Source organism: Oncorhynchus mykiss, chromosome 16 (assembly GCF_057628025.1).
Source record: "Oncorhynchus mykiss isolate SJ-2025 chromosome 16, ASM5762802v1, whole genome shotgun sequence".
NCBI classification, from domain to species: domain Eukaryota; kingdom Metazoa; phylum Chordata; class Actinopteri; order Salmoniformes; family Salmonidae; genus Oncorhynchus; species Oncorhynchus mykiss.
This window is the reverse complement of record NC_143037.1, coordinates 15,773,883-15,794,488: the sequence shown is the minus strand read 5'-3', so window position 1 is coordinate 15,794,488 and position 20,606 is coordinate 15,773,883. Positions and strand designations below refer to the sequence as shown.

Below are 20,606 nucleotides of genomic sequence, written 5' to 3'. Positions count from 1 at the left end.
CTCTAGTAGTGGGTTCTTCTGACACACATTTGTTGATCGATTTATGTCATGTTCTCATAGTGACTATTGTTGAATAGGAATCATTTGTAGTCACTGTTTTTAGTGTTTATAAGGTTTCCTTTCTAATTTCTCCCTGACATGTTGTTAAATATAGAAAACCACACGAATGGCTGGAACCACCATAACACATAAATACAAAAACATAACTTTTGCTTTCCCTGCTTAACCCTCAGCAGCAGCCAGTGCAGTGGTGGCGGGAGAGGGAGGCTGAGGAACGCCAAAGGAATGTTGCTGTGTTACTGGAGAGGCGGACTGACTAACTGATCACACACTGAACAATGTCTTTGTGTTCCCCGGCCCGACCTGTAGTCACGCAACGCCGTGTGAGCACACTTTCCGTAACCGCTCAGCCCTGCTCACAGAAGAGCGTGATCAAGTACCTGCATCTCTACGGGATCGCGTGCAGTTCAGGTGCTTGGGGCGCACTGGAGCGAATCCAGGTGTGAGTGTTGGAGGGAAAACGCGGTGTGGACATAAACATTGTGTGGAACCGAAACATCTGGCAGTTTGACTTCCAAGCTTTTTTCTGCGTGTTGGAAATATACATCACCACAGGGAACCAACCAGAATAAAGGAACCACTGGAAATTATAACTGCTTATATAACGCAGTTTAAAGTTGCCTATGTGTCTATTGCAAGAAAAAATATAGAGACAATATGCTGTATAAAACAACTCATCTCTCATGAATGCATTTAAATATTGAAGCATATGCTTAAAAATGGGTGATTGGAGCCCAACTGAGATGCAGTGATTGTGAATTAATTATTTCCGACATGATTGTGACAGTTGGCTTCCCGTTGATTGGCCCTTTTATGTACAATTCCCACACCCATCCAGTCCATTCTATGGAAAGGTCCGCTCATGTCCTTAGCCAAGCCGAGTTTATGCGTGCTAGTGACTTAAAATACTCCAAAAATAACAGCATGCCTGCAGGCAGGGATACCTCGAGGTGATGTAAGACCGGGAGCAGAGCTTTCAGGCAGAGAAGGACCTATTGGATGTAGCGTTAGTGTTATTGCTAAATTCTGCTAATTTTGATTGAAGCGAGACCAGGAATATACAGGAAAAAAGCCTACTTACTTGCATCACCAGGACAAATGTGCACATTTTGAATATAATTCTGTGTTTTACTCACCTTGGGGGACACTGTTGGAGTAACAAATTGTTGTGGGTAGGGACATATCCCATCTGCCACTGCCCGAATTCTTTGGGTTAGCAGCTCTCCACATGGCTCATTTAAAGGCGCTACATGGCCTCTGCAGAAGTTAGATCATTCATACTTCTTGCGCTTCGCTGAGCAGAGCAGGGCTGTTATCAAGGAAGTGAGTTTGTGTTTATGCTGGACCTCCAGCCCTCACCTACCACCACCCAATAATTTCAATGTGGAGCTATATGTAGCCCTCCACATTGTCACATTTGAGAGACGCTGTGTGATGAGCTCAATTTGGCCTCTGGGTCCCTCTGGAGACTCCGCGATTGCATCACAATATCCATACGGCGCCTCCGAATACATTTTCGGATCAAGCATAAATTGGCACTCGTGCTGGCTTTCACCGCGTGAGAAGCGACTCTCTGGAACTGTAGAGATGCATGAGAAACCACACTCCAAACTGCAGGAGCATGCTACAGTCGAGCACGGCATCGCAACGAACTGACTGGACTTTTAATCCACACCAACGGATTTATACGGTTTAAATCGCTGTTTATTAATTAAGCAGGTTTCGTCGGCATCTGCTCCGTGGTTCGTTGACTGTTGGATCTCATTGGATATCCCTTGACCCACGGCCAGATGTGCGTGCTGTGCGTTATGGAGTTATATATCGAGTTATGTTCAGCTGTGGATCGATTTACGCATGCTTGAGGTTCAACATTTAGATGTTGACATCCGACTTGGATCTCTTTTTACTCATCATGCTTATGGATATTCATATCCCGCGGACCCATTGGCGACAGTTGCCCAGGAGTTGGGTTATAACTATAGAACGCATCAGCATCAATGACACAGGTGGATGTCAACACGCGCATTTTTTACAACTTGCCACATAACGGCCCTTTGCTTAATGTAAGAAGAAACTCGATTTTGGATTGTAAAATGGCACACCTGGATAAGACGTGGCAAGAACATAATTTTTAAGTGGCCTTACAGGTAAATCACTTTCCCTATTTGTGATAAAGCTGTGAGCCCGTTATTGATGATGTTGTTTATACTGTTTGTTTAGTTATTTATTCATTACGAGGACGTGTTGTTTGTAGATCACGTGACAGTGGCAACAAAGCATACAGGGTTATTATTAAGCGTGGTAATTTGTCTGTACCGCAATGTATCGTTATAGACTATGTAAAGATGTCCTACGTTAATTCTGTAATGTTATGCCGTATAATTGTAAATCTTTGTGCAAGTCATTTAAGAGTCCTCCTGTCGCTTGTGTTTGGCGAGGGTTCTGGCGCTACATGGCTTGGTCAGCTATCAAGTGTCAAACAGATTTATTGGAGATAAGCAATTTTATCCAGTGTTGGGGACACACAACACTGGGAATTATCCCCGTGGGAGGACAGCTTGTACGGTTTCATTTCATGTCCTTTTGACAAATGTTCACACTATTGACGTGTACATTCATCAAATCAAATCAAATCTAATTTTATTTGTCACATACACATGCTTAGCAGATGTTAATGCGAGTGTAGCGAAATGCTTGTGCTTCTAGTTCCGACAATGCAGTAATAACCAACAAGTAATCTAACTAACAATTCCAAAACTACTGTCTTGTACACAGTGTAAGGGGATAAAGAATATGTACATAAGGATATATGAATGAGTGATGGTACAGAGCAGCATAGGCAAGATACAGTAGATGGTATCGAGTACAGTATATACATATGAGATGAGTATGTAAACAAAGTGGCATAGTTAAAGTGGCTAGTGATACATGTATTACATAAGGATACAGTCGATGATATAGAGTACAGTATATACGTATGCATATGAGATGAATAATGTAGGGTAAGTAACATTATATAAGGTAGCATTGTTTAAAGTGGCTAGTGATATATTTACATCATTTCCCATCAATTCCCATTATTAAAGTGGCTGGAGTTGAGTCAGTGTCAGTGTGTTGGCAGCAGCCACTCAGTGTTAGTGGTGGCTGTTTAACAGAGATAGAAGCTGTTTTTCAGTCTCTCGGTCCCAGCTTTGATGCACCTGTACTGACCTCGCCTTCTGGATGATAGCGGGGTGAACAGGCAGTGGCTCGGGTGGTTGATGTCCTTGATGATCTTTATGGCCTTCCTGTGACATCGGGTGGTGTAGGTGTCCTGGAGGGCAGGTAGTTTGCCCCCGGTGATGCGTTGTGCAGACCTCACCACCCTCTGGAGAGCCTTACGGTTGAGGGCGGAGCAGTTGCCGTACCAGGCGGTGATACAGCCCGCCAGGATGCTCTCGATTGTGCATCTGTAGAAGTTTATGAGTGCTTTTGGTGACAAGCCGAATTTCTTCAGCCTCCTGAGGTTGAAGAGGCGCTGCTGCGCCTTCTTCACAATGCTGTCTGTGTGAGTGGACCAATTCAGTTTGTCTGTGATGTGTATGCAGAGGAACTTAAAACTTGCTACCCTCTCCACTACTGTTCCATCGATGTGGATAAGGGGGTGTTCCCTCTGCTGTTTCCTGAAGTCCACAATCATCTCCTTAGTTTTGTTGACGTTGAGTGTGAGGTTATTTTCCTGACACCACACTCCGAGGTCCCTCACCTCCTCCCTGTAGGCCGTCTCGTCGTTGTTGGTAATCAAGCCTACCACTGTTGTGTCGTCCGCAAACTTGATGATTGAGTTGGAGGCGTGGGTGAACAGGGAGTACAGGAGAGGGCTCAGAACGCACCCTTGTGGGGCCCCAGTGTTGAGGATCAGCGGGGAGGAGATGTTGTTGCCTACCCTCACCACCTGGGGGCGGCCCGTCAGGAAGTCCAGTACCCAGTTGCACAGGGCGGGGTCGAGACCCAGGGTCTCGAGCTTGATGACGAGCTTGGAGGGTACTATGGTGTTGAATGCCGAGCTGTAGTAATGAACAGCATTCTCACATAGGTATTCCTCTTGTCCAGATGGGTTAGGGCGGTGTGCAGTGTGGTTGAGATTGCATCGTCTGTGGACCTATTTGGGCGGTAAGCAAATTGGAGTGGGTCTAGGGTGTCAGGTAGGGTGGAGGTGATATGGTCCTTGACTAGTCTCTCAAAGCACTTCATGATGACGGAAGTGAGTGCTACGGGGCGGTAGTCGTTTAGCTCAGTTACCTTAGCTTTCTTGGGAACAGGAACAATGGTGGCCCTCTTGAAGCATGTGGGAACAGCAGACTGGTATAGGGATTGATTGAATATGTCCGTAAACACACCGGCCAGCTGGTCTGCGCATGCTCTGAGGGCGCGGCTGGGGATGCCGTCTGGGCCTGCAGCCTTGCGAGGGTTAACACGTTTAAATGTCTTACTCACCTCGGCTGCAGTGAAGGAGAGACTGCATGTTTTCGTTGCAGGCCGTGTCAGTGGCACTGTATTGTCCTCAAAGCGGGCAAAAAAGTTATTTAGTCTGCCTGGGAGCAGGACATCCTGGTCCGTGACTGGGCTGGATTTCTTCCTGTAGTCCGTGATTGACTGTAGACCCTGCCACATGCCTCTTGTGTCTGAGCCGTTGAATTGAGATTCTACTTTGTCTCTGTACTGACGCTTAGCTTGTTTGATAGCCTTGCGGAGGGAATAGCTGCACTGTTTGTATTCGGTCATGTTACCAGACACCTTGCCCTGATTAAAAGCAGTGGTTCGCGCTTTCAGTTTCACGCGAATGCTGCCATCAATCCACGGTTTCTGGTTAGGGAATGTTTTAATCGTTGCTATGGGAACGACATCTTAAACGCACGTTCTAATGAACTCACACACCGAATCAGCGTATTCGTCAATGTTGTTGTCTGACGCAATACGAAACATGTCCCAGTCCACATGGTGGAAGCAGTCTTGGAGTGTGGAGTCAGCTTGGTCGGACCAGCGTTCGACAGACCTCAGCGTGGGAGCCTCTTGTTTTAGTTTCTGTCTGTAGGCAGGGATCAACAAAATGGAGTCGTGGTCAGCTTTTCCGAAAGGGGGGCGGGGCAGGGCCTTATATGCGTCGCGGAAGTTAGAGTAACAATGATCCAAGGTCTTTCCACCCCTGGTTGCGCAATCGATATGCTGATAAAATTTAGGGAGTCTTGTTTTCAGATTAGCCTTGTTAAAATCCCCAGCTACAATGAATGCAGCCTCCGGATGAATGGTTTCCAGTTTGCAAAGAGTTAAATAAAGTTCGTTCAGAGCCATCGATGTGTCTGCTTGGGGGGGGATATATACGGCTGTGATTATAATCGAAGAGAATTCTCTTGGTAGGTAATGCGGTCTACATTTGATTGTGAGGAATTCTAAATCAGGTGAACAGAAGGATTTGAGTTCCTGTATGTTTCTTTCATCACACCATGTCATGTTAGTCATAAGGCATACGCCCCCGCCCCTCTTCTTACCAGAAAGATGTTTGTTTCTGTCTGCGCGATGCGTGGTGAAACCAGTTGGCTGCACCGCTTCGGATAGAGTCTCTCCAGTGAGCCACGTTTCCGTGAAGCAAAGAACGTTACAGTCTCTGATGTCCCTCTGGAACGCTACCCTTGCTCGGATTTCATCAACCTTGTTGTCAAGAGACTGGACATTGGCAAGAAGAATGCTAGGGAGTGGTGCACGGTGTGCCCGTCTCCGGAGTCTGACCAGAAGACCGCCTCGTTTCCCTCTTTTTCGGAGTTGTTTTTTTTTTGGGTCGCTGCATGGAATCCACTCCGTTGTCCTGTTTGTAAGGCAGAACACAGGATCCGCGTCGCGAAAAACATATTCTTGGTAGTACTGATGGTGAGTTGATGCTGATCTTATATTCAGTAGTTCTTCTCGACTGTATGTAATGAAACCTAAGATGACCTGGGGTACTAATGTAAGAAATAACACGTAAAAAAACAAAAGACTGCATAGTTTCCTAGGAACGCGAAGCGAGGCGGCCATCTCTGTCGGCGCCGGAAGTAGAATTCATGGGAATTCAGATGGTATAACCTGGATGTGTTAATTTTGATTTATTGCCTTGTTTAAACCATGATAATGTTTGTTGATTGATCAATCATGTTTCCTGACAAGTGGTTTCCTACAAGGCTATAAGAGGCTGTCATTTGTCATTTGACAGGGAGGAGAGAGGGTTATGCAGGCCAGAGCAAAAAGCCTTGAAAGAGAATACTTTGAGCCTTGTATATACAGTGCATTCGGGAAGTATTCAGACCCCTTGACCTTTTCCACATTTTGTTACATTACAGACTTATTCTAAAATTGATTAAATACATTCTTTCCCTCATCAAGCTACACACTATACCCCATAATGACAAAGCAAAAACAGAAGTACCTTATTTACATAAGTATTCAGACCCTTTGCTATGAGACTCAAATTGATCTCAGATGCATCCTGTTTCCATTGATCACTTTTAAGATGTTTCTACAACTTGATTTCAGACCATCTGTGGTAAATTCAATTGATTGGACATGATTTGGAAAGGCACACAACTTTATTTAACCAGGTAGGCCAGTTGAGAACAAGTTCTCATTTACAACTTCGACCTGGCCAAGATAAAGCAAAGCAGTGCGACACAAACAACAACACAGTGTTACACATGGAATAAACAAACGTACAGTCAATAACACAATAGGGGGGGGGGGGAAATCTATATGCAGTGTGTGCAAATGAGGTAAGATTAGGGAGGTAAAGAGAATAAATAGCAATAAATTAGGTGGCAGGTAGCCTAGTGGTTAGAGCGTTGGACTAGTAACCAGAAGGTTGCAAGATCAAATCCCAGAGCTGACAAGGTAAAAATCTGTCGTTCTGCCCCTGAACAAGGCAGTTAACTCACTGTTCCTAGGCCGTCATTGAAAATAAGAATTTGTTCTTAACTGACTTGTCTAGTTAAATAAAGGTCAAATAAAAAATAGGCCGTAGTGGCGAAGTAATTACAATTGAGCAATTAAACATTGGAATGGTGGATGTGCAGAAGATATGTGTGCAAGTAGAGATACTGGGGTGAAAAGGCGCAAAAAATAAATAACAATATGGGGATGAGGTAGTTGGATGGGCTATTTACAGTTGGGCTGTGCAGTGATTTGTGAGCTGCTCTGACAGCTGATGCTTAAAGATAGTGAGGGAGATATGAGTCTCCAGCTTCAGTGATTTTTGCAATTCGTTCCAGTCAAACTGGAAAGGCGGCAAAAGGAGGGCTTTGGGGGTGACAACTGAAATATACCTGCTGGAGCGCGTGCTACGGGTGGGTGCTGCTATGGTGACCAGTGAGCTGAGATAAGGTGGAGCTTTACCTAGCAAAGACTTATAGATGACCTGGACCCAGTGGGTTTAGCGACAAATATGAAGCGAGGGCCTGTCAACGAGGCCTGTAAACAGGTCGCAGTGGTGGGCAGTATATGGGGCTTTGGTGACAAAACAGATGGCACTGTGATAGACTGCATCCAATTTGCTGAGTAAAGTGTTGGAGGCTATTTTGTAAATGTCATTGCCGAAGTCAAGGATTGGTAGGATAGTCAGTTTTACGAGGGTTTGTTTGGCAGCATGAGTGAAGGATGCTTTGTTGTGAAATAGGAAGCTGATTCTAGATTTGATTTTGGATTGGAGATGCTTAATGTGAGTCTGGAAGTATAGTTTACAGTCTAACCAGGCACCTAGTTATTTGTAATTGTCCACATATTCTAAGTCAGAACCGTACAGAGTAGTGATGCTGGACAGGCGGGCAGGTGCGGGCAGCGATTGGTTGAAGAGCATGAATTTAGTTTTACTTGCTATTAAGAGCAGTTGGAGGCCACGGAAGGAGAGTTGTATGGCATTGAAGCTTGTCTGGAGGTTTGTTAACACAGTGTCCTAAGAAGGGCCAGATGTATACAGAATGGTGTCGTCTGCATAGAGGTGGATCAGAGAATCACCAGCAGCAAGAGCGACATCATTGATGTATACATAGAAAAGAGTCGGCCCGAGAATTTAACCCTGTGGCACCCCCATAGAGACTGCCAGAGGTCCGGACAACAGGCCCTCCGATTTAACACACTGAACTCTGTCTGAGAAGTAGTTGGTGAACCAGGCGAGGCAGTCGTTTGAGAAACCAAGGCTGTTGAGTCTGCCGATAAGAATGTGATGAATGACGGTTGTCTAGCCCAGCTGATTTCTAGGGGTCCAGATTTTGCAACATTTTCAGAACATCAGCTATCTGGATTTTGGTTGAAGGGTAAATGGGGGAGGTTTGGGCAAGTTGCTGTGGGGGGTGCAGGGCTGTTGACTGGGTTAGGGATAGCCAGGTGGAAAGCATAGCCAGCTGTAGAAAAATGTTTATTGAAATTCTCAATTATCATGGATTTATTGGTGGTGACTGTTTCCTAGCCTCAGTGCAGTGGGCAGCTGGGAGGAGGTGCTCTTATTCTCCATGGACTTTACAATGTCCCAGAACCTTTTGGAGTTTGTGCTACAGGATGCACATTTCTGTTTGAAAATGCTAGCCTTTGCTTTCCTAACTGCCTGTGTATATTGGTTCCTAACTTCCCTGAAAAGTTGCATATTGCATGGGCTATTCGATGCTTATGCGATACACATGGTCAAAGGCAGTCAGGTCTGGAGTGAACCAAGGGCTATCTATATCTGTTCCTGGTTCTAAATGTTTTGAATGGGGCATGCTTATTTAAGATGGTGAGGAAAGCACTTTTTAAAGAATAACCAGGCATCCTCTACTGACAGAATGAGGTCAATATCCTTCCAGGATACCCGGGCCAGGTCAATTAGAAAGGCCTGCTCGCTGAAGTGTTTTAGGGAGTGTTTGACAGTTGTGAGGAGTGGTCGTTTGACCGCAGACCCATTACGGACGCAGGCAATGAGGCAGTGATCGCTGAGATCCTGGTTGGAGACAGCAGAGGTGCATTTATTGGGCAGGTTGGTCAGGATGATATCTATGAGGGTGCCCGTGTTTACAGATTTGGGGTTGTACCGGGTAGGTTCATTGATCATTTGTGTGAGATTGAGGGCATCTGGCTTAGATTTTAGGACGGCCAGGGTGTTAATTAAGCATGTCCCAGTTTAGGTCACCTAACAGTACGATCTCTGAAGATAGATGGGGGCAATCAATTCACATATGGTGTCTGGGGTACAGCTGGGGGCAGAAGGTGGTCTATAACAAGCGGTAATGGTGAGAGACTTGTTTCTGGAAAGGTGTATTTTTAGAAGTAGAAACTCAAATGGTTTGGGCACAGACCTGGATAGTATGACAGAACTATGCAGGCTGTCTCTGCAGTAGATTGCAACTTCGCCCCCTTTCGCAGTTCTATCTTGTCGGAAAGTGTTATAGTTACGGATGGAAATTTCAGGATTTTTGGTAGCCCCCTAAGCCAGGATTCAGACACGACGCGGACATCCGGGTTGGCAGAGTGTGCTAGGGCAGTGAGTCAAACAAACTTAGGGAGGAGGCTTCTAATGTTAACATGCATGAAACCAAGGCTTTTACAGTTACAGAAAACAACAAATGAGAGCGCCTGGGGAATGGGAGTGGAGCTAGGCGCTGCAGGGCCTGGATTAACCTCTACACCACCAGAGGAACAGAGGATGAGTAGGATAAGGGTATGGCTAAATTGCTATAAGGACTGGTCATCTAGTGTGTTTGGAACAGAGAGTAAAAGGAACAGGTTTCTGGGCGTGGAAGAATAGATTCAAGGCAAAATGTACAGACAAGGGTATGGTAGGATGTGAATACAGTGGAGGTAAACCTAGGCATTGCGTGACGATGAGAGAGGTTTTGTCTCTAGAGTCATCATTTAGACCAGGTGAGCTCACCGCATGTGTGGGAGGTGAAACAAAAGGGCGAGCTAAGGCATATTGAGCAGGGCTGGAGTTTCTTGCATTGGCAGACCAGTCGTGTTGGATTGGCAGGTCTCCGTGTAGGCAGTAAAAGGGTCCAGGCCAATTGGCAAAATAGGTATTGTAGCCCAAGAAATTGGCTGATGGTCCTCTTCAGCTAGCAGTCCGACATGCTCTTGACAGCTAGTGGCTAGCAGGCTAGTGGATGGGCTGTCAGGGGACGTCGTGACAGAGGAGCCTGTTGACACCCCTCGGGCGGTTTACGTTGGTAGACCAGTCGTGGTGGAATCGGCAGGGCTCCATTTCGGCAGTAAAAGGGGTCCTGGCCAATTGGCAAAATATGTATTGTAGCCCAAGGAGTGGCTTATGGACCTCTTCAGCTAGCCGGGGGCTTGGCCTCGCATGAGGCTAGTTCCTGGCTCACTGGTGCTTGCTTCGGGACAAAGACGTTATCCAGGGGGGTAGCCACTCAGATAGCAGCTAGCTAGCTGTGATGATCGAAGGAATTGTTCATAGAGCCCGGAGACGACAGGATTGTGTCGAGGCACAGATCTGGGGAGAAGTTTTCCTAGAGCTGTCCGTCCGGCCAAACTGAGCAATCGGGGGAGAAGGGCCTTGGTCAGGGAGGTGACCAAGATCCCGATGGTCACTCTGACAGAGCTCTAGAGATCCTCTGTGGAAATGGGAGAACCTTCAAGAATGGCAACCATCTCTGCAGCACTCCACTAATGAGGCGTTATCGTAGAGTGGCCAGACGGAAGCCACTTCTTAGTAAAAGGCACATGACAGCCTGCTTGGATTTTGTCAAAAGACACCTAAAGACTCCCAGACCATGAAAAACAAGATTCTCTTGTCTGATGAAACCAAGATTGAACTCTTTGTCCTGAATTCCAAGCGTCACGTCTGGAGGAAACCTGGCACCATCCCTACAGTGAAGCATGGTGGTGGCAGCATCATGCTGTGGGTATGTTTTTCAGCGGCAGGGACTGGGAGACTCGTCAGGATCAAGGGAAAGATGAACGGAGAAAAGTACAGAGAGATCCTTGATGAAAACCTGCTCCAGAGCACTCGGGACCTCAGACTGGGGCAAAGGTTCAATATCCAACAGGACAACGACCCTAAGCATACAGCTAAGACAAAGCAGGAGTGGCTTCGGCACAAGTCTCTGAATGTCCTTGAGTGGCCCAGCCAGAGCCTGGACTTGAATCCGACTGTACATCTTTGGAGAGACCTGAAAATAGCTGTGCAGTGACGCTCCCCATCCAACCTGTCAGAGCTTGAGAGTATCTACAGAGAATGGGAGAAACTCCCCAAATACAGGTGTGCCACACTTGTAGCGTCATACCCAAGAAGACTCAAGGCTGTAATCGCTGCCAAAGGTAATTCAAAAAAGTACTGAGTAAAAGGTCTGAATACTTATGTAAATGTGATATTACAGTATTTTTTTTTATACATTTGCAAAAATAAATGAACCTGTTTTTGTTTTGTGATTATGGGGTATTGTGTGTAGATTGATGAGGTGAATAAACAATTTAATACATTTTAAAATAAGGCTGCTGTATCTTGTGTGCTGAGAGTCGGGAAGCAAGTTCATGGAGTGAGTGTTAATAAATAAATGTAACATAAAACAAAACAGGAAAACACGAACAACGCACAGATAGGACACTGGAACAGAAACAATGACTCCTGGGGAAGGATCCAAAGGGAGTGACATGTATAGGGAAGGTAATCAGAGAAGTGATGGAGTCCAGGTGAGCCTGACGGCTAACAGGTGCGCGTAATGATGGTGGCAGGTGTGCGACATAATGAGCAAGCCTGGTGACCTAGAGGCCGGAGAGGGAGCACGCATGACAGCTGTAAAGTATCAAAGCGTGGAAAAAGTTGAGGGTTCTGAATACTTTCCGAATGCACTGTATAGTCTTTCTTTAATTTGTACATTTTGCATATATTTATAAATAGTGTATATTTATCTTGAGAATCCTGGAACTCTGGCACATTGGGTGAGCACTCTACCTCCTGTCTGCCTCCTCACTGATCTACCCAAGCTGGTGCAGTGCCAGAGTTTTTGAGGTGATGGAGGACATTGGACGAAGTGGACTACCTTTTGGGAGTGGCTCCAGCTGCAGGCCACCCCTTTCCTGGTTGACGCCCTGGGGTGCAGTTTCCCTGATGGCTGGGGAGCTCTACCCTGCTGACCCTCGAGGAGGAGTGCTTCGGGGGCCAGAGATTCCTGCTGCATCTGCTGGGACCCGACATCTCACCAGAGCGGGAGCCACGTTCCTGTCATCTTGAGTGTGCGGAGTAGGAGTAATGCAGGTTCTGTCTGGAAAGCGACCATGGCTCTGGGCCTGACTTCCCAAATCGTCTCCCTACTGATGTGGCCACTGTCGTCAGATCAGATGGGCTAGCCAACGGTGTTTTTCTCCAGGGCCTACCTGCCGACTCAAGCAAATACTACCCTTCAACTCTCCTGCTCCCTTTTTTCTCCTGAATGGCTAGTGCAGCCATTGTACTGGTTGACGGTGTAGGCTACATTCTACTACCAGTGTGTGCTGCACCTTTTTACCACCCATGGACAGATATGCACTATTATTTCCTCATGAGATGGGGTTTATTATCTGTGGACTTCTTGTCCTTAAAAATGTGTGCTCAACCCCGGCTTTGCTGAATCTTTCTGCGCTGCACTTTCTGCTTCGTCAGAAAGGGGAGGAAATGTGACGAAGCTGTGAGCCCATCACTTATAAAAATGGATTCAAGTCATTGATGATATTGTTTATAAGCTACTGTTTGTTTATTTATTTACTTATTCGGAGTCTGTGTGTTGTTTGTAGATCATGACTGGGGAAACAGAATGCAGAGTTAGTGTTATGCACGGGCTTTTGTCTGTATGAGCAGCGGAGATTTGACCTCAATTTATCTTTATGGACAATGTCAAGATGTCTGCTGTTAATTATGAAACGCGACACAGAATTACCCCTGGGGGAGGATAGTTTATGTGATTTCATTTCATGTCCTTCTGACAAGGGTTCACACTATTATTGAAATGCGTACAGTTATGGGAATTCAGATGGTATTGCCTGAATTAGTTGTGATAGCCTTACTGAAACCCTGAAAATGTCATGGTTTCAGTCATGTTGGGTTGATCAGTCATGTTTCCTGTCAGATGGTTTGCTGCAAGGCTGTAAGAAGCTGTCACTTGCCATTTGACAGGGGGGGAGGAGAGGGTTTTGCCAGACCAGAGCCAAATGCCTTGAAAAATAATACTTTGAGCCTTGTATGTCATAGGAGGCTGGTGGGAGGACCTATAGGAGGATGTGCTCATTGTAATGGCTGTAATAAATGAAACTTGAATGACATATAATTCTAATGTTTGTTGTTGGATCAAAGTGGTCCAAAGAGTTTATAATCCTATCATAAAGGTAAAGGTAGCCTATGTCAAGCAACTTTGTACAGGCCGTTTCTATGGTGACATTCAGAGAACTAAAGTTCTTATTGTCTCTGCTGCTCTGAAGCGCTGGTGACTTGTTCCAACTTTTTCATACAATTCAATATCAGTTTTCCCTCCCAGTGGGGAAATCTTTCTTTACTTCTGCAAAGTTAGCGCAACCTTTATGGCACAGGTGGTATTACATTGTTATGTAACGGCAGGGTCACTGCTTCAAGTCCCATTTGGCCCCCTCACAGCCGGGTCCCTGATTTGTTGGTGCTCTCGCCAACTCCAATTGCTTATTGTCAAGCCAAAATAATTAATGACAAGGATTTTACATGTTAGCACAAACAGACTGGCACTCCGGCTAGCCCCCTCAAATGCAACAACGGTGAAATAAACAAACTTGTAATGATAGGAAAATGTTCTTCAGACCTGGTAAAGGGATTCCTGACTCAGCCTGCCCCCCTGTGGGTTTGTGTCGGCTAGGGAGCAGGAGCTGTTTTCCCCCTGGAGGAGCCAAGGCCACTTGTTCAATGTGGGGGATGTTCTCGGTGTGGAATGTAATTTATGAATGGCCTTTGTCTTCTCCCTCCACTGTTCATTGAATGGTGTCCTTATGTTTGGCAACTGATCTGTTCACTATGTGATGAAGTAAATCTTTATTAGACCTTTACATTGACCTTTAGAACAAAACAGTGGACCTAAACAGTGAAACAGAACATGTAGTGTGTGTGTGTGTGTATTTATTACCTGTTGAAGTACAGGTGCATCTATCATGTCTGTAGTAAAGGCTCTGCTGACACCTTGTGGTTTAAACGGGTTACAACATCTTGGAGTCTCCTAGATCCTGCTCAAGATGCCCAACATGGTCAAATACCCCCACCTCATGGTGATGACTTAGTACTGCAGCAACGCATTTTTATATTAGAAGGAAAATAACCGTCTTGGTCACCACCACCAGTGTGTACTAAATCGAATCAAATTGTATTGACCACATGCACTGAATACAACTGGTGTAGACTTCACAGTGAAATGCTTGCTTACGAGCCTTTCCCAACGATGCAGAAAGTAATACAAAATGAAATACTAACTAACACAAGGAATAAAATAAAATACACTCGAACGGAGCTATGCCAGTGGTGGTCAGTGTCGTTTAAGATGAGGGAGAACAATTTTGTTTTGTTCATGAGCACAGCTTTATTTCTATTACACCCAGTTCAATGTAACATTTTATAGGATTAGGCTACTACACGATACAAACATTTCCCCTATATCCATCATGAGGTTGCTACAACCTAGCCTATGAATGAAAGTTTACAACGTAGGTGCACACAGGTCGAGAGAAAACATTTGAGGTGACAGACATATGGATAGACAGTGACACATTCAATACCGCCTTGCACACTCTTGCCTGCATCTAGCTGAGACAGGGTGTAAACATTCGTCCAACAGTTGCAAAAGAGACTTTTCATTGGACAAATTCAGGTAAGTTCATCGCCGTTTCGTTTGCTTCCGTTTAAGAATCGGTGGAATGAAAACACCCCTGATCACAAGTAGACACAGTTCACTTTCATAGCAGCCAAGTTGTATTTCTACTCGTATCTATTGTACACGCTCACCCCTTCTCACCTTTTCCCTTCGCCAGTGGACTTCAGTGCATTACAAATCAGCTGTATGTGACCAGGCAGAAAAAAAACTTTCCAAGCCAAACCATATCACATCTGATACACACAGCCTACATCGTAACGTCCTAGTCAACATAGCTAATAGAACTAATGTGTTAGTAAACCCACTACAATCACGCAGTAAAGTTACAGTGTACAATCAGTAAGCAGTTACACAGACGGGCCCTGGTGGCAATAAATTAGTAAAACCAAAGCTTATCTTGACTTGGAAGAGTTCCAGTGTTGTGTTGGATAGTGATAGCCAGCTAGCTAACACAGCATCATTCTGTTTGAGCAGGGTGTTTGAGTAGGCTAAACTAGCTAGCTGCATTTCCTAACTAAGTAAGTGAAACTGAAAGTGAAAGAAAATGACAAAAAAAAAAATCTTGCTTCATTTCATTTTTGGAAGAAATGAATTTTGGAAGAAATGAATTTGTTCAAAACTGTTCAACTATTGTCTTTTCTCTCTATGAGTCAACTACTCACTACATGTTATGCACTGCAGTGCTAGCTAGCTGTAGCTTATGCTTTCAGTACTAGATTTATTCTCTGATCCTTTGATTGAGTGGACACCATGTCAGTTCATGCTACAAGAGCTCTGATAGGCTGGAGGACGTCCTCCGGAAGTTGTCATAATTACTGTGTAAGTCTATGGAAGGGGGTGAGAATAATTAGCCTCTTAGGTTTTGTATTGAAGTCAATGTACCCAGAGGAGGACAGAAGCTAGCTGTCACCCGGCTACACCATGGTGCTACCCTACAGAGTGCTGTTGAGGCTACTGTAGACCTTCATTGCAAAACAGTGTTTTTTTGTTTTTTTTGGTGACGTGGTTATATTTTAGTGTAGGTTTATCTAAAAAGGATAACTTTTTAAACGTTTAAAAATATATATATTTTTAAATTCACTGAGGAGGATGGTTCCTCCCCTTCCTCCTCTGAGGAGCATCCACTTTGCTACAGTCGGAAGTTTACATACACTTAGGTTAGAGTCATTAAAACTCATTTTTCACCCACTCCACAAATTTCTTGTTTACAAACTATAGTTTTGGCAAGTCGGTTAGGGCATCTACTCTGTGCATGACTCAAGTCATTTTTCCAACAATTGTTTACAGACAGATTATTTCACAAATAACTCAGTGTATCACAATTCCAGTGGGTCAGAAGTTTACATACACTAAGTTGACTGTGCCTTTAAACAGCTTGGAAAATTCCAGAAAATCATTTGAGTTAATTGGAGGTGTACCTGTGGATGTATTTCAAGGCCTACCTTCAAACTCAGTGCCTCTTTGCTTGACAAAATGGGAAAATCAAAAGAAATCAGCAAAGACCACAGAAAAAACAAATGTAGACCTTCACAAGTCTGCTTCATCCTTGGGAGCAATTTCCAAACACCTGAAGGTATGCCGTTCATCTGTACAAACAATAGTACAATAGTATAAACACCACGCAGTCATCATACCATTCAGGAAGGAGACGCGTTCAGACTCCTAGAGATTCATGTTCTTTGGTGCGAAAAGTGCAAATCAATCCCAGAACAACAGCAAAGAACCTTGTGAAGATGCTGGAGGAAACCGGTACAAAGCTATATCCACTGTAAAATGAGTCCTATATCGACATAACCTGAAAGGACGCTCAGCAAGGAAGAAAACACTGCTCCTAAACTGCCATAAAAAAGCCAAACTACGGTTTGCAACTGCATATGGGGACAAAGATTGTACTTTTTGGAGAAATGTCCTCTGGTCTGATGAAACAAAAATAGAACTGTTTGGCCATAATGACCATTGTTATGTTTGGAGGAAAAAGGGGGAGGCTTGCAAGCCTTTAACTTCCTGGCATTAGTCAGGAAGTTAAAGCTTGGTTGCAAATGGGTCTTCCAAATGGACAACGACACCTAGCATACTTCCAAAGTTGTGGAAAAATGGCTTAAGGATAACAAAGTCAAGGTATTGGAGTGGCCATCACAAAACCCTGACCTCAATCCTATAGAAAATTTGTGGGCAGAACTGAAAAAGCGTTTGTGAGCAAGGAGGCCTACCAACCTAACTCAGTTACACCAGCTCTGTCAGGAGGAATGGGCCAAAATTCCAACTTATTGTGGGATGGTTGTGGAAGGCTACCCGACACGTTTGACCCAAGTTAAACAATTTAAAAGCAGTGCTACCAAATACTAATTGAGTGTATGTAAACGTCTGTCCCACTGGGAATGTGATGAAATAAATAAAAGCTGAAATAAATCATTCTCTCTGCTATTATTCTGACATTTGACATTCTTAAAATAAAGTGTTGATCCTAACTGACCTAAAACAGGGAATTTTTACTAGGATTAATTGCCAGGAATTGTGAAAAACTGAGTGTAAATGTATTTGGCCAAGGTGTATGTAAACTTCTGACTTCAACTGTATATACAGGGACTACCAGTACCACATCAATGTGTAAAGGTACTTGAAGTAGATATGTACATGAAGGCAAGGTAAAGTGACTAGGCATCAGGATAGATAATAATAAGGTCCTTGAGATAGATATGTACATGAAGGCAGGGTAAAGTGACTAGGCATCAGGATAGATAATAATAAGGTATTTGAGGTAGATATGTACATGAAGGCAGGGTAAAGTGACTAGACATCAGGATAGATAATAATAAGGTACTTGAGGTAGATATGTACATGAAGGCAAGGTAAAGTGACTAGGCATCAGGATAGATAATAATAAGGTCCTTGAGATAGATATGTACATGAAGGCAGGGTAAAGTGACTAGACATCAGGATAGATAATAATAAGGTATTTGAGGTAGATATGTACATGAAGGCAGGGTAAAGTGACTAGACATCAGGATAGATAATAATAAGGTATTTGAGGTAGATATGTACATGAAGGCAGGGTAAAGTGACTTGGCATCAGGAAAAATAATAAGAGTAAAATAAAGAACAGAGCAGCACCAGCAAATGATGAGTGTTAAAGTGTTTGTGTTGTGTCGGTATGCGTGTGTGTGTGTGTGTGTGTTTGTGAGTGTGCTGTTTGAATGTGTGAGGGATGTGTGTGGGAGTGTCGTGTGTGTGTGTGTGTGTATTTAATTTATTTCACCTTTATTTAACCAGGTAGGCTAGTTGAGAACAAGTTCTCATTTACAACTGCGACCTGGCCAAGATAAAGCATAGCAGTGTGAACAGACAACACAGAGTTACACATGGAGTAAACAATTAACAAGTCAATAACACAGTAGGAAAAAAAAGAGAGTCTATATACATTGTGTGCAAAAGGCATGAGGAGGTAGGTGAATAATTACAATTTTGCAGATTAACACTGGAGTGATAAATGATCAGATGGTCATGTACAGGTAGAGATACTAGTGTGCAAAAGAGCAGAAAAGTAAATAAATATAAACAGTATGGGGATGAGGTAGGTAAATTGGGTGGGCTATTTACCGATAGTATATAAAGTCTAGTGTAGATAATTTGTGTACCATTCATTGACTATTTAGCAGTCTGGCTATTAAACGGTCTTATGGCTTGGGGGGAGAAGCTGTCTCGGCGCCTGTTGGTCCAAGGGCCGATGTTCCGGTACTGTTTGCCGTGCGGTAGCATAGAGAACAGTATGGCTTGGGTGGTTGGAGTCTTTGATAATTTTTAGGGCCTTCCTCTGACACCGCCTGATATAGAGGTCCTGGATGGCAGGGAGCTCGGCCCCAGTGATGTAAAGTACATTGGTGTTCGCACCATCATTTGTAGTGCTTTGCAGTCAAGGGCCATGCAATTGCCATACCAAGCGGTAATGCAGCCAGTCAAGATGCTCTCGATGGTGCAGCTGTAGAACCTTTTGAGGATCTGAGGGCCCATGCCAAATCTTTTCAGCCTCCTGAGGGGGAAGAGGTGCTGGCATGCTCTCTTCACAACAACTTTGTGTGGACTATGTTAAGTCCTTAGTGATCTGGCTATCTACACCACCTGGTGAGATATTTTGGTTAGTGTTTACTTTTATTGTAGAACTTTATAGTGAAGAAATGCATTATCGAAAGTTAGAAACGTCCATCCTCGTTTGCATGCTTGCACAGGTGGACACACACACACACACACACACACACACACACACACACACACACACACACACACACACACACACACACACACATTTGAGTTCAGATGGCTACTGCCTAATTCCAAATCTTACCCCTAGAGTCGGTTCTGGGGCCTCCCCTGGGTGCACATTTTGGTTTTTGCCCTAGCACTACACAGCTGATTCAAATAAGTAGCTCATCATCAAGCTGTGATTATTTGAATCAGCTGTGTAGGGCCCCTTGGGGTCCCCAGGACGGAGTTTGGGAAACGCTATCCTAGAGCCACCTGAAATAGTTCTGAAATGACTTGACAGGTATAAGCAGTATGGTACAAACTCCTCCTTGTCCCCTGATTGGTTAGAAATGGAGCAGGAAGTGCTAGAGTTGGTCACAGACTACTGCAGGGAAGAGGTTATACTCCCGTTGACCACTGGGTGGAAGCAACGCTCAGTGCATGAAGTGCCCAGTGGTTAAAGAATCACAGAGGACTGGGATTTGTGGGTTACAAATCAAATTTTATTCGTCACATGCTTCGTAAACAACAGGTGTAGACTAACTCTGAAACGGTTACTTAAGGCCCTTCCCAATGATGCAGAGAGGGAAAAAATGAGAGATAATAGAAATATCGAGAAATTAAAACACAAGGAATAAATACACAATGAGTAACGATAACTTGGCTATATACCCAGGGTACCAGTACCGAGTCGATGGGCAGGGGTACAAGGTAATTGAGGTATATATGTACATATAGGTAGGGATAAAGTGATTGGGCAACATGAGAAACAAACTATAACAGCTCATGTGATGAGTTCAAAGAGTTAGTGCATAAAGGGTCAATGCAGATAGCGCGTGTAGATATTGGTTAACAGTCCCAGCCAAAACGGTCTTCTGGCATTATTACCCAACTTACAGATTCCAGCATTGCCAGATACATAGTCCTATTTAGATACTAACTCTTATGAACGGCAAGAGGAACAATCCAAAAAGTATGGAGTTGTCTGCATCGTTGGCAACACGATCCGTTTTTGATCAAAACCAGACAACAGCTGTAACACCCCAGAACCATGCTGCACTAATTCATCATCACCACTCGCCTTTATGAACGACTCCCTCCCCTATCTGATCCTAGCCTATATCCGAGAAGGGGCTGTTTACATAAGGTGTCATTCCTGCGGTGTCACACACAACTCATGTCCTGACAGCCAGTTCGTTAAAGCATTAACAATGCCTGATTGACTGGAGAGAAACCGCCAGTGTAGTAAATCACCCAGGTGAGCCTTGACACATGTTTGTGTCCTTACCCAGAATGCTTCGCTACCAAATGTGTTCCCACAGTGCCTCTTGCTCATGATGCATGTTGTTGTTTGAGTTTGGTCGTTTGTTGGCAGTTATGTTGCTGTATGCTCGTAAAGTTATTTTCTGTTGATATCCCAGTATCGGTCTCTTTCAATGACTGTTTGTGAGTCCTCTGCTA

General features: G+C 44.4%; 1 long non-coding RNA gene across 2 annotated transcripts in view; it reads left to right on the top strand.

The window, feature by feature from the left end:
* Positions 1-340: 340 nt before the first annotated feature.
* The window catches only part of LOC149976560 (uncharacterized), a 78,845-nt gene continuing 58,579 nt past the window's right edge, over positions 341-20,606 (top strand). Inside the window, exon 1 of one of the 2 annotated variants that reach the window (XR_016487150.1) lies at positions 341-2,207. This is a non-coding gene — a long non-coding RNA (uncharacterized LOC149976560). The remainder of the gene's footprint in view (positions 2,208-20,606) is intronic. The other variant, XR_016487149.1, reaches the window with a different exon arrangement.